This window comes from Lycorma delicatula, chromosome 1 (genome assembly GCF_047948215.1).
Source record: "Lycorma delicatula isolate Av1 chromosome 1, ASM4794821v1, whole genome shotgun sequence".
In the NCBI taxonomy this organism is placed as follows: Eukaryota; Metazoa; Arthropoda; class Insecta; order Hemiptera; family Fulgoridae; genus Lycorma; species Lycorma delicatula.
In genome coordinates, this window is record NC_134455.1 from 217,548,727 (window position 1) to 217,562,137 (window position 13,411).

Sequence of the window (13,411 nt, forward strand, 5' to 3'; positions counted from 1 at the left end):
TTTAAAAAGAAATTTCCATTTATTTAACTTATTTAAAGTACCGGTAAACCCGCGTTACCGATTACTTGTTTTTGTTTAGTATACTTTTTGCGCATTTACATCTTAACAGAACCAAATAAACAGAAATGTTGCTTGTATAAAATTATTTTATACGCTAGAAATTCAGAAATTTTAAACATTTTAATTTCGGTCTACACTTCTGTTCTTATATTAAAAAAAAAAACTCTATTGTAATTAAATTTTCTTTGATCATTAAATTGAAGATACTGTTAAGCTTGGTCATTTTTTCGTCGACAGTTGTAAATTAATATATATAGTAGGGATTAAATTTGCATTATTGATATGCGTTAATTTTAATTAATTTGTAAATTTTAATTGTTGTTTGTCGCTGTTTAGTAATTTGACGGAGTTGTTTATTAATATTATTTATTTTTTAATGCTATGTTTTTGATTTGTCTATTCTCTATTACCCTAAATAAATTAAGGTATTATAATTTGTACTCGTGATTTTAAGTTAGTTTTTTTGTTAGTATCACCTGATTATAATTAATATACAAATAAATAATTTCATTACTTATTTATTTTATACTGAATATTTTTAAGATGAAAATAGAGGTATAAATTAATTTCATCTACCGATTAATTAGTAGTACGTGTATTTAAACACAGGACGATGGATTTTATAAAACCGTATACGAAGTACGTTAAATTAGGCTTTATGTTTACGAATTATGAAGCGGGTTGATGTTTTGCGATATTAGTTATTAGTCGATATGTTACAAAATATAAAATCGAGACCACCATAGTCGTTTGTTTCTTTTTTACTGTTGAATTGGGCACGAAATTATAAAAAACTAACTTACCTACAATTCTGAAAAAAGTGTTTTCAAGTTTTTCAAAACTTAACGTAAATGACTTGTTATTTTTAAATTACGCGATTGACTTATTGTTATTTTTCATTAAATTATGCTTTCTTTAACTTCCTACTCGAGTATCGCTGCTTATTTTATGCGCTTCTGGGACAACCGTTAGGATTGTTTCAGAAGGTGAGATGAAATGATAATTTTGTTAGTGTGTGAAAATGCCATGCCTGACCGGGATTCGAACCTGGGATCTCCGTATAAAAGGCCGAGACGCTATCACTCGCGCCTTGAAGCCGGCGTATAATACTGTACTTATTTACGTATTGTTGATCGTTAAAAGTCTATTAGTTTAATTTATTTAGCTAGATTTTCATTTCTTAAAGATCTGAAGGTTTAGATGTATTAAAAGTCAAATACATTTTTGAGATAAGTTCTGTGCATGAAGTTGATGAACGGCTGATAATTCTAAAAACATAATTTAAAAATTAGTAGTTTAAGAAATTAGTTAAACCTAATTTAAACCGTTTACTACTCATGTAGTAAACGGTTTTCTTGACTGCCATTCGGTCGGATAACTGTTATCGATTATTGGTTCCCAGTGATAGAAACAGTGGCTTGTTTCAAAGAATCCCGGTGATCCTATCAAAATAATCGAGCGTTTATAGACCGGTCTTATCATTTATTATATTTTAAAATTGATTTTATAAAAAAAAATATGTTAAAATCGTTACTTTTTTCTTTCATGTCTGTAAAAATTAAACAAAAAACTACGAATTGATGATAATTTATACAGAACATAACGGTTTAAGTAGATGAGTAATATTTTTGTACTCTTTTTTTAGTGTGTGGCATCGTTCCCAAATTAAGCAAACTATTTAAAAAGTGTCTAGTTTAGAAATAGACGGGGGAGGAGAGAATCGTACTTTTGATCTATTCTTTAAAGAATTACTCTGTATGTATGTGTTGCAATGTAATTATGGTAGTAACATTTGTGTAATATCGCAGGAATATATATATATATATCTTTTTTTTTAATGCATTTTGTAGTTAGGTGTTGATTGCATTCTGGAGAGGGTGGTTACCAAAGTCTTTTAACAGTATGAACTTTTATTGTCAATCAGTATGACAAAACGTAAATTATTTTTTTTTTACTAATACACAAAGCAGTGAAACTGATAAAAAGAATTTTTCTCGATTCGCTTATACGTGTTATGTTATGAATTAGAAAATATTTTTATTTTTATTTTTAAATATATAGTGTAGTAATTACAATACAGTTATAATTAAAAACTATATTTTTTTCACCGTTCTCACCTAACTATTTTAAATAAAAAAATCTTTAAGGCAAAAGTTAAACGTTAAAATCTTCAGTAATTTTTGTCAAATATATTTTGTGCATTTCTTTTAGTATTTACGTTTTAAACATCGTATTGATATTAAAATGCATAAATGAAATATGAATTGCAGTGTTAGGCACTTAGGCTGTGCTACGTGTGGGAACCGGTATTATGTGCCGGGAATGGAAGTATTTAGTAAAATAGAAACGCTTTTTGACGTAACACGGTATATTTAAAAAAAAGTTAATTATAGTAAAAAAAATTACCTTTATAATAACGAAGAATTCGAGTACAATATTGGAATATTTACTGGAATGATTTGTAAACGATGTATAACATACTTTGAAAAATATTTAAAGCTTTGTAAATAAAACATATTAATGAAAAAAAAAAATTAAAAAAGAAATGTTTCAACTTCCACAGCTGACTAGTTTGAAGTATAAAATATAATTTTTTGCCTCATACTAATTTTAATTTTAAGATCTGCTTATGCCATTCTCCCGTGATGTATTTTATGATATATGTAATAGTATAGTCGTTTTTCATTTCTTTGAGCGACATTTTAGAGTATCCTACAAGGTTTTTACAGTTTTCTCGCCTTAATAAAATTCTTTAAATTTCAACGAGTACTATTGCAGTGGCTTTTTTAGCACTGAAATCATTTAAAATTTAATTTCCATCCCTCTGGATGGAAAATCGAACACTGCATTTATCAGAATTTTAGTGCCACCGCTATGTCGCATTAGATTGTATTACTTTATACTTTAATAAAAGATATCTCCAAATTCGGAACCGCTTAAAATGAATACAATAGATAGGAACATTTTAAGTTTATTTTAATAAAAATCTGGAACTCCTGCAGGTTTTTTAATTAATTTTTTTAAAAATATTTTATTTTTTGCTGATTTTTCTGTTTTTATTTTAATCGAAGATTACGATATTCTAATCTGGATATATTTCATGTTTTTCGTTAGCTATAGCTACCGTAATAAAAATAAAATGAAACGATTACGTATTGATGACTGATACGATTGATGACTGTGAATTTCGAAGTAGGTACGATTTTCTAGTTAATTTTAACCTTAAAATGGACGTTAGTAGAAAATAAAAATGTTAATATAAAAGAACGTAAATATGTGCCGCTTAAAAATGTTAATGAACTTGAATTAATAACAAACTTTGTTGTATCATTATATTTACAAAATTACCACTACTTTTATCGTCTTTGGAATTGCGTTTATTGTAAACAATTTTGTATTCGTCTCCTATTTATCTTTGTGAATGAAATTATTTTAAGGTATTTGTTAAAATTACGTGTTTTTATATGTGGCATTCAAACGTAGTTTCGAAAAATTCAGATTTAGATATTTTGTTATATTGTGTCTGTGTATGTGTGAGTAGTGTGAGGGTGCGCATGTGCGAGTGTTTATTATTAGTTTAATATTATGTATATAATATAAAATAGGTTTACAATACAATAGGTGTGATTTTATATTCTTGTCTTCAGCACAGAAAAAATGGATGTATTTTCGTTTTTCCTTGGATGTATCGAATGTCATATTTAATTCAATTGTAATCTGAAAGAAAAGTAAACAAGCTGTTTACTTTTGGGAATAGAAGTGAGTAAACATTTTTTGAGTGTTTATTTACTTGGGAGTTCACAAACTACTAACAACCACCAGTAGACCTGTTTTATGCATGCATTTTTTTTTTTTACAGTTACCGTCCTACGGAATTATATTTTCCGGTTTATTAAATCACTGTGCTGAATTGTTTCTTTTATGCATAACTGTAATTTACTGTCATTTTGTTTAAAAGTAACAATTCAACCCGATGGTCTTGTAAAACGTATAATAAATGACGTTTTTTAAAACTTATAAGAAAATAATGGAAATATAAAATTAAATTTGACTCCCGTTTTCCACAAATTTATGTCGTAAAAAAAATTAATGTGAAACATTTTTAAGATAAAAAATTGTTAAAATAAATAGTAAAACTATATTAAGTAGTAATGTATTATAGTTTTGAATTTAATTTTATTATCTGTTTCTAGATTATTTATATCATTTTACACCCACCCGAAAACACACACACACACACAATATTCTTGCCTATTTGTATCTATTGAATATTAATTCCTTATTTTGCACGTCAATCAAACGAAATCAATCAAAAAATTGATTGATTTGATTTATTTGAATGTATTTTATTTGTCGATAATTTTTTGACTGTTATATATTATAAATACATAAAACATAAAATAAACATATTATAAATATTGTATATTCTAATTTTTTAAATTTATAATAGATTTATGTATTTCCTGACGATTTGCTATCTCTAGTGTAAAGAAAATTTGTAACAAAATTTTGCATATGTGTTGTCTGTTTTGATTTATATTTTAACTAATGCTTAACCTACCGTCTTAAAATTAAGTTTGTACTAGCGTGCGTAATAGGTGATTAATTTAGTTTTTAAAAATCAAAATTTGGTATGGGAGATAGTGATAAGGGATATATATATATGTCGTCAGTAGTAGAGTCCGTGTAGACCCTGTTCTCTTCAACATGGGTCTTCAAACTTTTCCTTCCTCCGCTTCACGTTCTTGTTAAGGAGGATGTCATCTTCCTGAAAATTCTTGAACCGTTTGCTTGTGCTGGGTCATCCTTAATGTACATCCTTCAGGATTACTAGGCTACACCCTTCTTAATACCAGAATTTTCGTCATTCTTTGTAGATGACCGGCCCATCGTAGTTTTCCTTTCTCATTTCAACTGTGTTATACATTAGGCTCTTACTGTAAATTTCATACTCTTTTTAAGTCTTTTTAATCCATCTGCATTCTCATTTTCGTATCTCTAAATCCACGTTAACGATCCTTAATGAAACTTCATAATTTCGGATCGTTAAGGTGGATTTAGAGGAACGATATCGTTAAGGTAGAGGAATGATATACTGGGTGTTTTAAAAAGGACTTCATAATTTTAAAATTAAGTTTATTTAGATAACTTACAGATTCGGATGACATCTCATCTCATAGCAAAACACATTAAGTTTTGACTCGCGTAGTTAATTAGTACCGAGTTCGGCTACCAGCGCTGTCACCAGTGTTGTTAAAAATTGATACATTTACTGGTGCGGAACGTGCTCGCTGTGGGTTTTGTATTTACAATTTGCAGTCAGCAGCTGCAGTTCAACGTACTTTTCGTAGAAAGTACGGTAGGGAGTCTCTGGGATTTTAACCATTCGGCAATTCCGATTTTCGGGTCGAAGCGTTTTGAATTTTTTCAGTTTTCAGACAATGGTAGGGCAATTATCCATTATTATGACATATCATTCAGGAAAAATTTCTACAATTTTTTTAAACAACTGCATAAAATTGTTACCATTCATTTCATCGTGATACTCTTGGGAAAATCTGTATTCAGATACTCATAAACCACCGTTCAAAGACCCATTATCACTTCCTATATGTTTTACTATTAATCGTTTACTTTTTCCAGCCGGGGTTTTCACTCCAGTTGACAAATCTTTCATAAAAGTGTCTTTTGCGCTCTTTATTTCTTTATTCACCATTACCTTTTCCCGTTTATATCCCAAGTTTCGTCTTTTTTTCCCTCCTACATCCCTGAGCCGGACATCCAATTAAGTATTCTCGACTCGGGGACGTGTCCTTTCCGGATCCTTTAATTGCCTGCCTGTAATCTCCAACGGAAGAAACCAGGTCCGGCTATGCCGTTCCCAGCCCCCCGCCGGAGACCGGGTCTCGGTTTCTCCTTTTGCTAGCCTCAAACCGACGGCGCAGGAGCAGAAGCTGCCAAAGCGTATCCGGGAACCCACACCGCCGGCCGGGTCTCGGTCTTTTCATTCATTCACACCTAACGGATCCCAGGAGTCCCCGCTCCATCACGGGAACCCACACACCAGGGCATTTGAGCCCCAAGTTTCATCTAGATAATAATTGTCTTACCCTCTTCGCTTAATTTCTCTGAAATATTCCCTACATCTTGAAATAATATTTTTGCGTTTAATCCATAAAGAATTATTTTTTCTGGACGTGAAACGAAAATTCATTGATTTTAAACATGATGCAACTTCTAGAAAAATTCGGCAGTTCAGAATCTGTATTCACGGCATTTATTATTTTGTTGAAGTTAGGAAGCTTGTTATTGAAATAAAACGAATGAACCTTTTTTCTGATAGCGGTTTTAGTAAAATCGTCCAACTTTTAATCGTTTTTACGCGCTTTCGAGTCTTTTTAGGGCTAACATGTTTATCACCAGTTTTATGTTTCTTTATTATATTAAAAATTATTCTTTCGCTAACGCCTGTTTCACTACTTGCTTTCCGAGCAATGTCTCTAACTCCAGTTTCAGGGTTATCTTGTTTTAAGGTTACATATACGTTGCTGATTATTTTTTTCGGAGCTGATTAAGGGTTTTTCCGGTCTATGTTTCACCACAGAATCACTGGTTTTTAGAACGACCGCGTGATTTTGATATATATATATGTATATATATATATATATATATAATATATGTATATTTATATGTATATATATACATGTATATATGTATATATATATATATGTATATATATGTAATATATGTATATTTATATGTATATATATATATATATATATATATATATATATATATATATATATATATATATATATATATATATATATATATATACACACATTTATATGTATATCAAACGGAAGTGTAAATTTTTTTTCGTTTTATTCTTTACGTTACTGTTTTTGTACTTTTTATTCTTAACCTTAAAAAGTAAAATTTCGTCTTGCAGCTTTGTAGAAAAATATCTATTCATTGAAGTAGTATTAACGTATAGAATAGTAAGAATAGGCTACAAACAAACGCATATACGCATGCATTTCATGCGCACACGAAACGCTTAGTTTATTTTCTTCGTCTGAAATGTTTATTTTCGCTCATTAAAGTTGTGGATTTTAAAACCAAAATCCATAATAAATTAAGTCGGGTGATAAAATACCTTTTTTTTATGTTCGTTTAAGCTGTTGTTTGTCGGTGTAACCGTAGGGATCTCCTATTTTCTGATTATACGCACCTTAATTTTTCAAAAATATGATAGCCTATACTCTTAAAAAATTAACAGGACTGATAGGAGAAAAATGATATAAAGTTTCAGAGTACTATTTAATTATTTCAAATATCGATTGATATGAAGCGGATACATTTTATTTGTCATTCGTTCTTTTTTTTGAAAATAACGAATCAGGACGATTTATTGGCGGACCTTCGTTTTCCATTAATTATTTCCGATAAAATTAGCCAAAATTGTCCGATCTCACCTATGACTTTGAAATTCTTTAATTATTTCATGATCGAAAGTAGAAAAGAATTTTTAATGCGTTTTATATAACTTTGTCGGAAAATTATTTAAAATAAAACATTTTTAAATTATTTTGTTGAAGAATATCCGTTTGACGAACGAATAATTTTCTTTTTGAAAAGCATTTAAAGCTTTTTTAAGTAGTTGTTAAACGTGTTTTTTCGATTAAAATTCCATAAAATTTAGCATAATAAAGTATTTGTACAACAGGATATCGATACTTCAAAGCATCAACTTTCAAATAGTGCATAGTACATTCTACCTTGATTTTCTAAAATTATTTGATAAGGGATTTTATGTACATTATTTTCAATACAAACGGTTGTTTTACTATAAAATATTGTAAATTGAAGGGAATTATTATTACCTTTTTAAGAACACGTACATTCAAAGTATCTGCTTCCGAACGGTTATAACTCGATTGCTGTTAAGGTTTAATATACGATAGTAAATTCCAAAATTTGTGTAAGTGTACTAAATGACCTCTTGTGGCAGATTCGATAAACCGAAACGACGTAATGGCAGTATTATCAGTAAAAAAATTAACACGTTCATTAAATCTATTGTCTGTTTTACAGAAATTTTTGTTTAATTTGAACGAAGCATTTACGTCAGTACAAAGTACAAAAAATTGTAAGAAAAAAGAAACTTTAATAACACAGTTATTTCAGTTATTTAACCCGTCATGGACGCCTGCAAACTGAAACATAACCTTTGTTATTTCACTTTATTTTCAGTAATATGAAGTCGCATTTAAACTGATCATTCAATATTTTATTTTTATTTTCTAAATTCATTGTTTATTCAGAGTAAGGGAGCATAGAACATATTTGTATTAATATTTTGAAGAAGTTATAAATAAGATTGTAATATGCATATCAGCGTGTGAACTACACCGCTTCCATACGAAATTAATTTAAGCATACACAGCTTGAAAGAAGTATGCTAAAATAAAATGCTCGTTCTTTCCTAAACGTAGATTGTAATTACATTTTCGATATACATTGTGGGACTTTTTTCTCATGTAAAAGAATTCGTTTATTTGATCGGTTTAAACCTGTCTATAATGAGTTGGGTTAGAAGTTTGAAGGTTAGTAGTTTCACGGTTATCGAATGCGTTTGCTTAGTTTCACTCATTTTCAATATACACTGTCAAAATATTTTTCCGTCAAGAGGGGGAGTAGCTCGTTGAATATTTTAAAAACGTTTAAAGGTTTCTGCTAAATTTATGGGCTTTAATTTTTCTATGTGATACGTCTTGGACTAAGATCATCAAACGACTAGATGAAGATCAAGATGGAAATGAAACCGGTAATAAAAACATTAACAGGATTCGCTCGAATTTAATCTAAGGAGAAAAGTATTTTGAAAGTTTCGTTAATATTTGTTCAGGTTTTTATTTTAATTTTGTAGCCAAGTTAGAAAAAAATAAGACTGACAGAAAAAAGACTGATAGGTGGTGTTCTTGACATTTTTTACTTTCATGTAAATAATAAAGAACTCCTAACGCAAAATTTCGGAAAAACTTCAGATTGTTCCTAGACGGTTCATTTTAATTATGTTGGTAGAGATAAGCAGCGAATGTCGTAAATGTTTTTCGTATTTGTGTTTTAATTATAAAATATAGGCTTTTAATTAAAATTAGGCTAGGTAAAATCGTATAGGGTATTGAAATGTTTTAATGTGCAATAATTATGTCGGTAATGCTGCTTCGGTATAGTTCAGTTTACGGTCGATTGTCTATATCGGTTTAAGTTTCGTCTGTTTTCTTTTAGATCCATTTCGTACTTTGTGACGGTTCACAAAAGACCCGTTTTATTTTATTTTTGTAGAACAGTTTTACTCTATTAAGAGGGAGATTTAAAATAGAATGTATTTTTAAAAAATAGTAAGATTTTGGTCGGAGTTCAAAATTATCTGTACTGAGCTCCATCCGGAACATGTCGCTCGGTGCTAGTTAAAGTCGGTTACAATCGGTTATTTTTCTTTGGTGGTACTACTTACTAGGGAGGTGCATTAAAACACATTTTAATTACGCCAGGGCTAAAATGAGTGAGTTAGATCTTATTTAAGTATTTATCTCAATGTTTGTATTTTCTGATCTTCTTTTTCTCGACATCGGTAAGTAATTTTATTTTTATACTAAAAACCGACTTAAAAGAAAAAAATAAGATGTACGTAAGATGTATTTTAATATTTTAAATTGTACCCAGCTGTTAACCGATATTTAATTTAGGGGTAAAATGTTTGAAAATTAATTACTGCAGTACTTTTCGTGTTTATATTTCGGTTTTTTGGTATATTCCTTCTTTTTTTTAAAGTACTTTTCGTGTTGAATTTCGTTAATTAAAGTTATTTTTTTGTAATAAATATTTGGCTAATTATTTTTCTTGCCAAACTTATTGTGGACGCTCTTATAAATTCATTCATGAAGTGAATATCCCACTTTACTCACATATATATATATATATATATATATATACATATATATATATATATATATATATATATATATACATATATATATATATATATATATATACATATATATATATATATATATATATATATATATATATATATGTAACATGTTTATCACCTGTACTACTACTTATTGTTTATTAATATCACATTAATAAACACAGCTATAGCTTTTGAATCGATAACAGTCTTTATTCGGTTTTATTATAACATGTTAATTTGTATTGTGCTATGTAGTGATTGTTAATTTCTAGAAAGATTTTATCTTATAATAAACCATATAATTTTAATTACCTACTTCCATTAAATTTGAACTGTTAATTAATTAATTAATATTTTAATTTATGAAGAAGTAAAACTGAAACTATTACTACTATGTGTTCATCAAAGATGTATTTTATGTGAAGTATTAATTTATATAAATGTATACTTTCAATACATGTGTTGTATGCTTAGTGTTTTTTAATTTTATACAATAATATTTGTTGAGAAAATATTTAATCTTTCAAAGAGATTAATGTTCAACTTGCATCATGTGTGTACATTTACCTGAACGTGATTAACTTGTTGAATAAATAATAAAAAAAAAACTTCAAAGCCATTTATTATTTAAGATAGTATGATCATCATCCTACTTTTTGATAACATTGTAATTTTTTTTTGTATGTATGTATTTTAGTAATGAAATACTTGATAAGCCGTTTTGGGAAAATTGGCGTGAAGATGAAAAATTACTGTTATTATGTAACGCATGATTTGATATTTGTGAATAAAAATTTCGCGCCATGCGTGAAAAGAAAATAATAAGCCGAGCCGTGGTCATATCAGCAACTGTCCCGATGTAATCGGCCTTGCAGTAATTTAAATTTTTTTTCAGATACCGTTCCATCACTTCTTAATTACGATTCCTTTCTCCTGTTCATATTTTATTCGTTCAGTTTGGCATAAAGAATACTCGTGTAACATAACCTATTTAAAAGTTTTGTTTTGATTTCGCACAGTTTTTTCTCCTGATGTTGGCCAAAGGCCTGGCTGGCTTTTGTAGATAAAAAAAATTGCTTTTTCTATAAGATAGCTAAAAAATAAATATTCCTATTGAAAATACTTATTGTTCATGTAATGGCGGATAACAGAAAAAATAATGAGTACAATCAGTCAAAATTATTTATTAAATGAGTAATATGCTTTATAATTAATATGTTTTTTCCCATTTACACAGTAATAAAATTAAGTTGTTTAAAAAGTTGTCAAAAAAAGGGTACTTTTCTGTAGTCTTCCTTCACATTTTTTATAAAAAATTTAAATAATAAAATGAAATTCTATACTTTAACAGTTAAGTAGATGGGAAATATAATACAGCCGCATTCGATTTTTTCTTTGTTTTGAAGGTGTTAAATTTCAACATCATTGGAAAAGATACAGCATGACTACTGTTTTTTATGCTTTATTCATTTTTTCTTAACTTCATCGAACAGTGTTCAAAAGAAATTTACTTAATTCTTTATTTCTGTTTTTAACCTCGAGAACATTCATGTTCCAGTGAAATTTACCAGTGTCTTATTTTTGCCCGTTATTGAAAAAAATTGATACTTGTCGTTTACTGATATATGTTTAACAATCTTTTGTATTACCTATTAAAAGATTAGTTTTGATTTTGCACAGTTTTTTCTCCTGATCTTGGCCAAAGGCCTGACTTGCTTTTGTAGATAAAAAAATGGCTTTTTCTGTAAAATAGCTAAAAGAATGCAGTGATCTAATAGTTTACAGGGATAGACGCATTGTGAAAAATAGGTGTTTACGGTTTATTATGTTTTTATCAACAGGTTTGTGATGTTATAAGCGGCTCGTGTTTTGACTTAAGGATTTTTTTTGGGGTGGATTTTCTGGGCAAAAAACGCTTTTGCGTTATCATCTCTCGGAAAGTTTATATTTGTTGTAGTAAAAAAAATATATTTATTATATATATATTATTATATATATTTTTTCTTTCGAAATAAATAAACGATTGTCATCTGTTCAGTAAATCTAGTAAAAAATAGCTGACAACTGTGGGTTGTTTCTGATGCACGGCTTATACACACAATTTAATTTAAAATATTTATCATTTTATAATATAATATTTTTTCGTCTATTTAATTCAATGGTTCTAACTAAAGCGCGCGCGCATGCTGTATTTAATTTGCGCGGGTGTGGCGGTACTAGCGGCGACGGTCGGTACTGACTAAAATAATGTAATTTCACAATTTACATACAACAAATTTCGCTTCTATAGTCGGTAGACTGGTGTAGCCGCGAGGCTAAACGCACCAGGTACTGAGTCAATCGGGCGATCGTGTTCGAGACCAGCAAGACCGAGTTACTTTTTTACATATTAATTTATTTAATTCTACCGCTCACCTGTGACGTCACAACATAGCAGTAGTTTAGATAATTTTTTGGGGTGGGAGTGCGATTATGTAAAATTCTTTTTTGCAAATATTGTTATTTTTTAATCGTTAACAATGGCGCTAAGAAAACTATAACTTTAATTAGGTGAAATCTCGAGATACTAAGGATGACCTTCCTTTATAACCTCACCTCCTTGCTATTTTAGGTTGAAAATTTAATGGCTTCAATGTCCCATACGTAGAAGTAATCTGGCCAAGTTTGGTCAAAATCTATCCAGTAGTTCTGGAGATATAAGGTAATATAGAGGCCAACACTGAACACAACACACGTACATACGAACATAACATCATACGTTAACATCTCGGAAATTTCCATCCGGTTTTTTGTGTTCCTTAGGTGTCAGAATGTCAAGATCCAGTGAAAACCGCGTATTTCCAAATTGGATCGATTAAAAAAACTTTCTCTTCTAGAGCTATAGCTCTGCTATAGCGCTTTGTAGACGGGAAAGTAAAAATTAAAAAATTAATTAAATTTTTTTTGCTAAAACCCATTAACAGGTGTAATATTTTTCGTTTGTGCCATGTTAATTGGGGGATTTATATCGTATTATGGATAAAAATAATGTACTTTTTGCTGCATCACAGCAAAATATATTTCTGCTGTTTATTCAGAGCAATGTAGGTGTGTATTGCATCGCAGTTAAATTAGGAAAAGTACCTTTTGAAAAAACTAAACTGTTTCGAAAAGTTAAAAAAAAATTGCAATAAAAATTTTAAGTATGTAAAATTCGGCCGTGTCGTTACTGCGTAAAGTTTTGAACCTCTCGTTCGAGCGGGTGATGAATTGTCTCTATATATAGCCATAACCTTTACCATAACCGATAGCAGTTGTAGGTGACCTGTTACGAGATCCCAATCATGTCTGAAAATAACCAGTCGTTCTTTAGAATAACAAATGTCCTAA

The 13,411-nt window shown here is 29.3% G+C and overlaps 1 protein-coding gene across 9 annotated transcripts in view; it reads left to right on the forward strand.

Annotated features, from left to right (window-relative positions):
• Positions 1-13,411, forward strand: part of RhoBTB (Rho-related BTB domain containing) — a 276,592-nt gene that overhangs the window by 116,195 nt on the left and 146,986 nt on the right. The window contains exon 1 of one of the 9 annotated variants that reach the window (XM_075372484.1): positions 9,515-9,631. The exons of 7 other annotated variants lie outside the window; for them this stretch is intronic. The gene's annotated coding sequence lies outside the window, so the exon portion shown is untranslated. Of the gene's footprint in view, positions 1-9,514; positions 9,701-13,411 lie in introns of those variants that run through there. One more of the 9 variants, XM_075372475.1, reaches the window with a different exon arrangement.